Raw genomic sequence first — 8,281 nt, forward strand, 5'->3', positions numbered from 1 at the left:
TGGCTTTGAAGTCTCATTAACCTACCATTAGAGCATGGCTTTGAAGTCTCATTAACCTACCATTAGAGCGTGGCTTTGAAGTCTCATTAACCTATCATTAGAGCATGGCTTTGAAGTCTCATTAACCTACCATTAGAGCGTGGCTTTGAAGTCTCATTAACCTACCCTTAGAGCATGGCTTTGAAGTCTCATTTAACCTACCATTAGAGCGTGGCTTTGAAGACTCATTCACCTACCATGGCTTTGAAGACTCATTAACCTACCATTAGAGCGTGGCTTTGAAGACTCATCCACCTACCATGGCTTTGAAGACTCATTAACCTACCATTAGAGCGTGGCTTTGAAGACTCATTAACCTACCATTAGAGCGTGGCTTTGAAGACTCATTCACCTACCATTAGAGCGTGGCTTTGAAGTCTCATTAACCTACCATTAGAGCGTGACTTTGAAGACTCATTAACCTACCATTAGAGCGTGGCTTTGAAGTCTCATCCACCTACCATTAGAGCATGGCTTTGAAGTCTCATTAACCTACCATTAGAGCGTGGCTTTGAAGTCTCATTAACCTACCATTAGAGCATGGCTTTGAAGTCTCATTAACCTACCATTAGAGCGTGGCTTTGAAGTCTCATTAACCTACCATTAGAGCATGGCTTTGAAGTCTCATTAACCTACCATTAGAGCATGGCTTTGAAGTCTCATTAACCTACCATTAGAGCGTGGCTTTGAAGACTCATCCACCTACCATTAGAGCGTGGCTTTGAAGTCTCATTAACCTACCATTAGAGCGTGGCTTTGAAGTCTCATTAACCTACCATTAGAGCGTGGCTTTGAAGTCTCATTAACCTACCATTAGAGCGTGGCTTTGAAGTCTCATTAACCTACCATTAGAGCGTGGCTTTGAAGACTCATTAACCTACCATTAGAGCGTGGCTTTGAAGACTCATTAACCTACCATTAGAGCGTGGCTTTGAAGTCTCATTAACCTACCATTAGAGCATGGCTTTGAAGTCTCATTAACCTACCATTAGAGCATGGCTTTGAAGTCTCATTAACCTACCATGTCTTTGAAGTCTCATTAACCTACCATTAGAGCATGGCTTTGAAGTCTCATTAACCTACCATTAGAGCGTGGCTTTGAAGTCTCATTAACCTACCATTAGAGCGTGGCTTTGAAGTCTCATTAACCTACCATTAGAGCATGGCTTTGAAGTCTCATTAACCTACCATTAGAGCGTGGCTTTGAAGTCTCATTAACCTACCATTAGAGCGTGGCTTTGAAGTCTCATTAACCTACCATTAGAGCGTGGCTTTGAAGTCTCATTAACCTACCATTAGAGCGTGGCTTTGAAGTCTCATTAACCTACCATGGCTTTGAAGACTCATTAACCTACCATGGCTTTGAAGTCTCATTAACCTACCATGGCTTTGAAGTCTCATTAACCTACCATGGCTTTGAAGTCTCATTAACCTACCATGGCTTTGAAGACTCATTAACCTACCATTAGAGCGTGGCTTTGAAGTCTCATTAACCTACCATTAGAGCGTGGCTTTGAAGACTCATTAACCTACCATTAGAGCATGGCTTTGAAGTCTCATTAACCTACCATTAGAGCGTGGCTTTGAAGTCTCATTAACCTACCATGGCTTTGAAGTCTCATTAACCTACCATTAGAGCATGGCTTTGAAGTCTCATTAACCTACCATTAGAGCATGGCTTTGAAGTCTCATTAACCTACCATTAGAGCGTGGCTTTGAAGTCTCATTAACCTACCATGGCTTTGAAGTCTCATTAACCTACCATTAGAGCATGGCTTTGAAGTCTCATTAACCTACCATTAGAGCGTGGCTTTGAAGTCTCATTAACCTACCATTAGAGCATGGCTTTGAAGTCTCATTAACCTACCATTAGAGCGTGGCTTTGAAGTCTCATTAACCTACCATTAGAGCGTGGCTTTGAAGTCTCATTAACCTACCATTAGAGCGTGGCTTTGAAGTCTCATTAACCTACCATTAGAGCATGGCTTTGAAGTCTCATTAACCTACCATTAGAGCATGGCTTTGAAGTCTCATTAACCTACCATTAGAGCATGGCTTTGAAGTCTCATTAACCTACCATTAGAGCATGGCTTTGAAGTCTCATTAACCTACCATTAGAGCATGGCTTTGAAGTCTCATTAACCTACCATTAGAGCGTGGCTTTGAAGTCTCATTAACCTACCATTAGAGCGTGGCTTTGAAGTCTCATTAACCTACCATTAGAGCGTGGCTTTGAAGTCTCATTAACCTACCATTAGAGCGTGGCTTTGAAGTCTCATTAACCTACCATTAGAGCGTGGCTTTGAAGTCTCATTAACCTACCATTAGAGCGTGGCTTTGAAGTCTCATTAACCTACCATTAGAGCGTGGCTTTGAAGTCTCATTAACCTACCATTAGAGCATGGCTTTGAAGTCTCATTAACCTACCATTAGAGCGTGGCTTTGAAGTCTCATTAACCTACCATGGCTTTGAAGTCTCATTAACCTACCATGGCTTTGAAGACTCATTAACCTACCATTAGAGCATGGCTTTGAAGTCTCATTAACCTACCATTAGAGCATGGCTTTGAAGACTCATTCACCTACCATGGCTTTGTCATTCACCTACCATGGCTTTGAAGTCTCATTAACCTACCATGGCTTTGAAGACTCATTAACCTACCATTAGAGCATGGCTTTGAAGACTCATTCACCTACCATGGCTTTGAAGTCTCATTAACCTACCATTAGAGCGTGGCTTTGAAGTCTCATTAACCTACCATTAGAGCGTGGCTTTGAAGACTCATTAACCTACCATTAGAGCGTGGCTTTGAAGTCTCATTAACCTACCATTAGAGCATGGCTTTGAAGACTCATTAACCTACCATTAGAGCATGGCTTTGAAGTCTCATTAACCTACCATTAGAGCGTGGCTTTGAAGTCTCATTAACCTACCATTAGAGCGTGGCTTTGAAGTCTCATTAACCTACCATTAGAGCGTGGCTTTGAAGTCTCATTAACCTACCATTAGAGCGTGGCTTTGAAGTCTCATTAACCTACCATTAGAGCGTGGCTTTGAAGACTCATTAACCTACCATTAGAGCGTGGCTTTGAAGTCTCATTAACCTACCATTAGAGCATGGCTTTGAAGTCTCATTAACCTACCATTAGAGCATGGCTTTGAAGTCTCATTAACCTACCATGTCTTTGAAGTCTCATTAACCTACCATTAGAGCATGGCTTTGAAGTCTCATTAACCTACCATTAGAGCGTGGCTTTGAAGTCTCATTAACCTACCATTAGAGCGTGGCTTTGAAGTCTCATTAACCTACCATTAGAGCATGGCTTTGAAGTCTCATTAACCTACCATTAGAGCGTGGCTTTGAAGTCTCATTAACCTACCATTAGAGCGTGGCTTTGAAGTCTCATTAACCTACCATTAGAGCGTGGCTTTGAAGTCTCATTAACCTACCATTAGAGCGTGGCTTTGAAGTCTCATTAACCTACCATGGCTTTGAAGACTCATTAACCTACCATGGCTTTGAAGTCTCATTAACCTACCATGGCTTTGAAGTCTCATTAACCTACCATGGCTTTGAAGTCTCATTAACCTACCATGGCTTTGAAGACTCATTAACCTACCATTAGAGCGTGGCTTTGAAGTCTCATTAACCTACCATTAGAGCGTGGCTTTGAAGACTCATTAACCTACCATTAGAGCATGGCTTTGAAGTCTCATTAACCTACCATTAGAGCGTGGCTTTGAAGTCTCATTAACCTACCATGGCTTTGAAGTCTCATTAACCTACCATTAGAGCATGGCTTTGAAGTCTCATTAACCTACCATTAGAGCATGGCTTTGAAGTCTCATTAACCTACCATTAGAGCGTGGCTTTGAAGTCTCATTAACCTACCATGGCTTTGAAGTCTCATTAACCTACCATTAGAGCATGGCTTTGAAGTCTCATTAACCTACCATTAGAGCGTGGCTTTGAAGTCTCATTAACCTACCATTAGAGCATGGCTTTGAAGTCTCATTAACCTACCATTAGAGCGTGGCTTTGAAGTCTCATTAACCTACCATTAGAGTGTGGCTTTGAAGTCTCATTAACCTACCATTAGAGCGTGGCTTTGAAGTCTCATTAACCTACCATTAGAGCATGGCTTTGAAGTCTCATTAACCTACCATTAGAGCATGGCTTTGAAGTCTCATTAACCTACCATTAGAGCATGGCTTTGAAGTCTCATTAACCTACCATTAGAGCATGGCTTTGAAGTCTCATTAACCTACCATTAGAGCATGGCTTTGAAGTCTCATTAACCTACCATTAGAGCGTGGCTTTGAAGTCTCATTAACCTACCATTAGAGCGTGGCTTTGAAGTCTCATTAACCTACCATTAGAGCGTGGCTTTGAAGTCTCATTAACCTACCATTAGAGCGTGGCTTTGAAGTCTCATTAACCTACCATTAGAGCGTGGCTTTGAAGTCTCATTAACCTACCATTAGAGCGTGGCTTTGAAGTCTCATTAACCTACCATTAGAGCGTGGCTTTGAAGTCTCATTAACATACCATTAGAGCATGGCTTTGAAGTCTCATTAACCTACCATTAGAGCGTGGCTTTGAAGTCTCATTAACCTACCATGGCTTTGAAGTCTCATTAACCTACCATGGCTTTGAAGACTCATTAACCTACCATTAGAGCATGGCTTTGAAGTCTCATTAACCTACCATTAGAGCATGGCTTTGAAGACTCATTCACCTACCATGGCTTTGTCATTCACCTACCATGGCTTTGAAGTCTCATTAACCTACCATGGCTTTGAAGACTCATTAACCTACCATTAGAGCATGGCTTTGAAGACTCATTCACCTACCATGGCTTTGAAGTCTCATTAACCTACCATTAGAGCGTGGCTTTGAAGTCTCATTAACCTACCATTAGAGCGTGGCTTTGAAGACTCATTAACCTACCATTAGAGCGTGGCTTTGAAGTCTCATTAACCTACCATTAGAGCATGGCTTTGAAGACTCATTAACCTACCATTAGAGCATGGCTTTGAAGTCTCATTAACCTACCATTAGAGCGTGGCTTTGAAGACTCATTAACCTACCATTAGAGCATGGCTTTGAAGTCTCATTAACCTACCATTAGAGCGTGGCTTTGAAGACTCATTAACCTACCATTAGAGCATGGCTTTGAAGACTCATTAACCTACCATTAGAGCGTGGCTTTGAAGTCTCATTAACCTACCATTAGAGCATGGCTTTGAAGACTCATTAACCTACCATTAGAGCGTGGCTTTGAAGTCTCATTAACCTACCATTAGAGCATGGCTTTGAAGTCTCATTAACCTACCATTAGAGCGTGGCTTTGAAGTCTCATTAACCTACCATTAGAGCATGGCTTTGAAGTCTCATTAACCTACCATTAGAGCATGGCTTTGAAGTCTCATTAACCTACCATTAGAGCATGGCTTTGAAGACTCATTAACCTACCATTAGAGCGTGGCTTTGAAGACTCATTAACCTACCATTAGAGCATGGCTTTGAAGAAACAAATGATCCCTTTGTTTTGTTTTGTTTGTTTCCAGCACAGGGTCATGGAGCAAGAGGACAGAATGATTATGAGTTTAGTCTGCCGTTTCTTAATGCTGTGAAGACAGAGGTACTGTTTAGTAGATGGACTATTCTGAATTATAATAGACTGTGTTTACTAGACTATTCTGAATTATAATACACTGTTTACTAGACTATTCTGAATTATAATAGACTGTTTACTACACTATTCTGAATTATAATAGACTGTTTACTACACTATTCTGAATTATAATACTGTTTACTACACTATTCTGGATAATTATAGATTGTGTTTACTAGACTATTCTGAATTATAATAGACTGTGTTTACTAGACTATTCTGAATTATAATACACTGTTTACTAGACTATTCTGAATTATAATAGACTGTTTACTACACTATTCTGAATTATAATAGACTGTTTACTACACTATTCTGAATTATAATAGACTGTTTACTACACTATTCTGGATAATTATAGATTGTGTTTACTAGACTATTCTGAATTATAATAGACTGTGTTTACTAGACTATTCTGAATTATAATAGACTGTGTTTACTAGACTATTCTGAATTATAATAGACTGTTTACTAGACTATTCTGAATTATAATACACTGTTTACTACACTATTCTGAATTATAATAGACTGTGTTTACTACACTATTCTGAATTATAATAGACTGTGTTTACTAGACTATTCTGAATTATAATAGACTGTGTTTACTACACTATTCTGAATTATAATAGACTGTGTTTACTACACTATTCTGAATTATAATAGACTGTTTACTACACTATTCTGAATTATAATAGACTGTTTACTACACTATTCTGAATTATAATAGACTGTTTACTACACTATTCTGGATAATTATAGATTGTGTTTACTAGACTATTCTGAATTATAATACACTGTTTACTAGACTATTCTGGATTATAATAGATTGTGTTTACTAGACTATTCTGGATAATAATAGACTGTTTACTACACTGTTCTGGATAATAATAGACTGTGTTTACTAGACTATTCTGAATTATAATAGACTGTGTTTACTAGACTATTCTGAATTATAATAGACTGTTTACTAGACTATTCTGGATAATTATAGATTGTGTTTACTAGACTATTCTGAATTATAATAGACTGTTTACTAGACTATTCTGGATTATAATAGACTGTGTTTACTAGACTATTCTGAATTATAATAGACTGTTTACTAGACTATTCTGGATAATAATAGATTGTGTTTACTAGACTATTCTGGATTATAATAGACTGTGTTTACTAGACTATTCTGGATTATAATAGACTGTGTTTACTAGACTATTCTGGATTATAATAGACTGTGTTTACTAGACTATTCTGGATTATAATAGACTGTGTTTACTAGACTATTCTGGATAATAATAGACTGTTTACTACACTGTTCTGGATAATAATAGACTGTGTTTACTAGACTATTCTGAATTATAATAGACTGTGTTTACTAGACTATTCTGAATTATAATAGACTGTTTACTAGACTATTCTGGATAATTATAGATTGTGTTTACTAGACTATTCTGGATTATAATAGACTGTGTTTAGTGGATGGACTCTGTGTGGATGTTGTAAACTAATGAAAGTGACTGTGTTGTTATTCTAATCTAATAGATATCATGTGTTCTCCAGGTGAGCCACAGGTCGACCCAGCGCCAGGTGAACATCACGGTGCGTAAGCAGCTAAGTGGCTGGTGGGACAGACTCACGCTACAGGAGAAGAAACCTCTTTTCCTTGCTCCTGACTTCGACCGCTGGGTGGACGAGTCTGACGCAGAGATGGAGCTACTGGAGAAGGTAAAACGTCCTGTATTATTAATATTATAATTCAGGATGTCAGGATAGATTTGGTATTACAGCAGATACAGCTCATTAATGAGAGCGAGAGAGAGATAGCACGTGTATGTCTGTCTGTCTGTCTGTCTCTCTCTCTCCCTCCCCCTCTCTCTCTCCCTCCCCTCTCTCTCTCTCTCTCCCCTCCCCTCTCTCTCTCTCTCTCTCTCTCTCTCTCTCTGTGTGTCTCTCTCTCTGTGTCTCTCTCTCTCTCTCTCTCCCTCCCCCTCTCTCTCTCTCCCTTCCCCTCTCTCTCCCTCCCCCTCTCTCTCTCTATGTGTCTCTCTCTGTGTCTCTCCCTCCCCTCTCTCTCTCTGTGTGTCTCTCTCTCTCTCCCTCTCCCTCCCCCCCCCTCTCTCTCTCTCTGTGCGGTGGAGGAAGAACAGCAAGCATAGCACATTGTGACAGTGATTACTTCATATTTACATGTTATGTTATTATTGATTCATAACAATATAATAATATAGAACATATACTGTATATACACTGTATTCATTGTGTATTCTGTGCTAACTTTCCAGGAGGAGAAAAAGAACCGACTGAACACGGAGTCGAGACAGTCGGACCCCTGTGAGTATAAACCCACTGTATTTAACCAGCTGAAGGCTGTTAGAGGACTGTGAGTATAAACACACTGTATTTAACCAGCTGAATGCTGTTAGAGAGGACTGTGAGTATAAACACACTGTATTTAACCAGTTGAATGCTGTTAGAGGACTGTGAGTATAAACACACTGTATTTAACCAGCTGAAGGCTGTCAGACCCCTGTGAGTATAAACACACTGTATTTAACCAGCTGAAGGCTGT

At 39.6% G+C, this 8,281-nt stretch overlaps 1 long non-coding RNA gene across 1 annotated transcript; it reads left to right on the forward strand.

Annotated features, from left to right (window-relative positions):
* Positions 1 to 5,610: 5,610 nt before the first annotated feature.
* LOC123740012 (uncharacterized) lies at positions 5,611 to 8,108 on the forward strand. Its single transcript, XR_006768104.1, has 3 exons — positions 5,611 to 5,685; positions 7,273 to 7,437; positions 7,995 to 8,108. It is a non-coding gene; the product is annotated as an uncharacterized lncRNA (long non-coding RNA).
* Positions 8,109 to 8,281: the final 173 nt, after the last annotated feature.

Source organism: Salmo salar, unplaced genomic scaffold (genome assembly GCF_905237065.1).
Source record: "Salmo salar unplaced genomic scaffold, Ssal_v3.1, whole genome shotgun sequence".
In the NCBI taxonomy this organism is placed as follows: domain Eukaryota; kingdom Metazoa; phylum Chordata; class Actinopteri; order Salmoniformes; family Salmonidae; genus Salmo; species Salmo salar.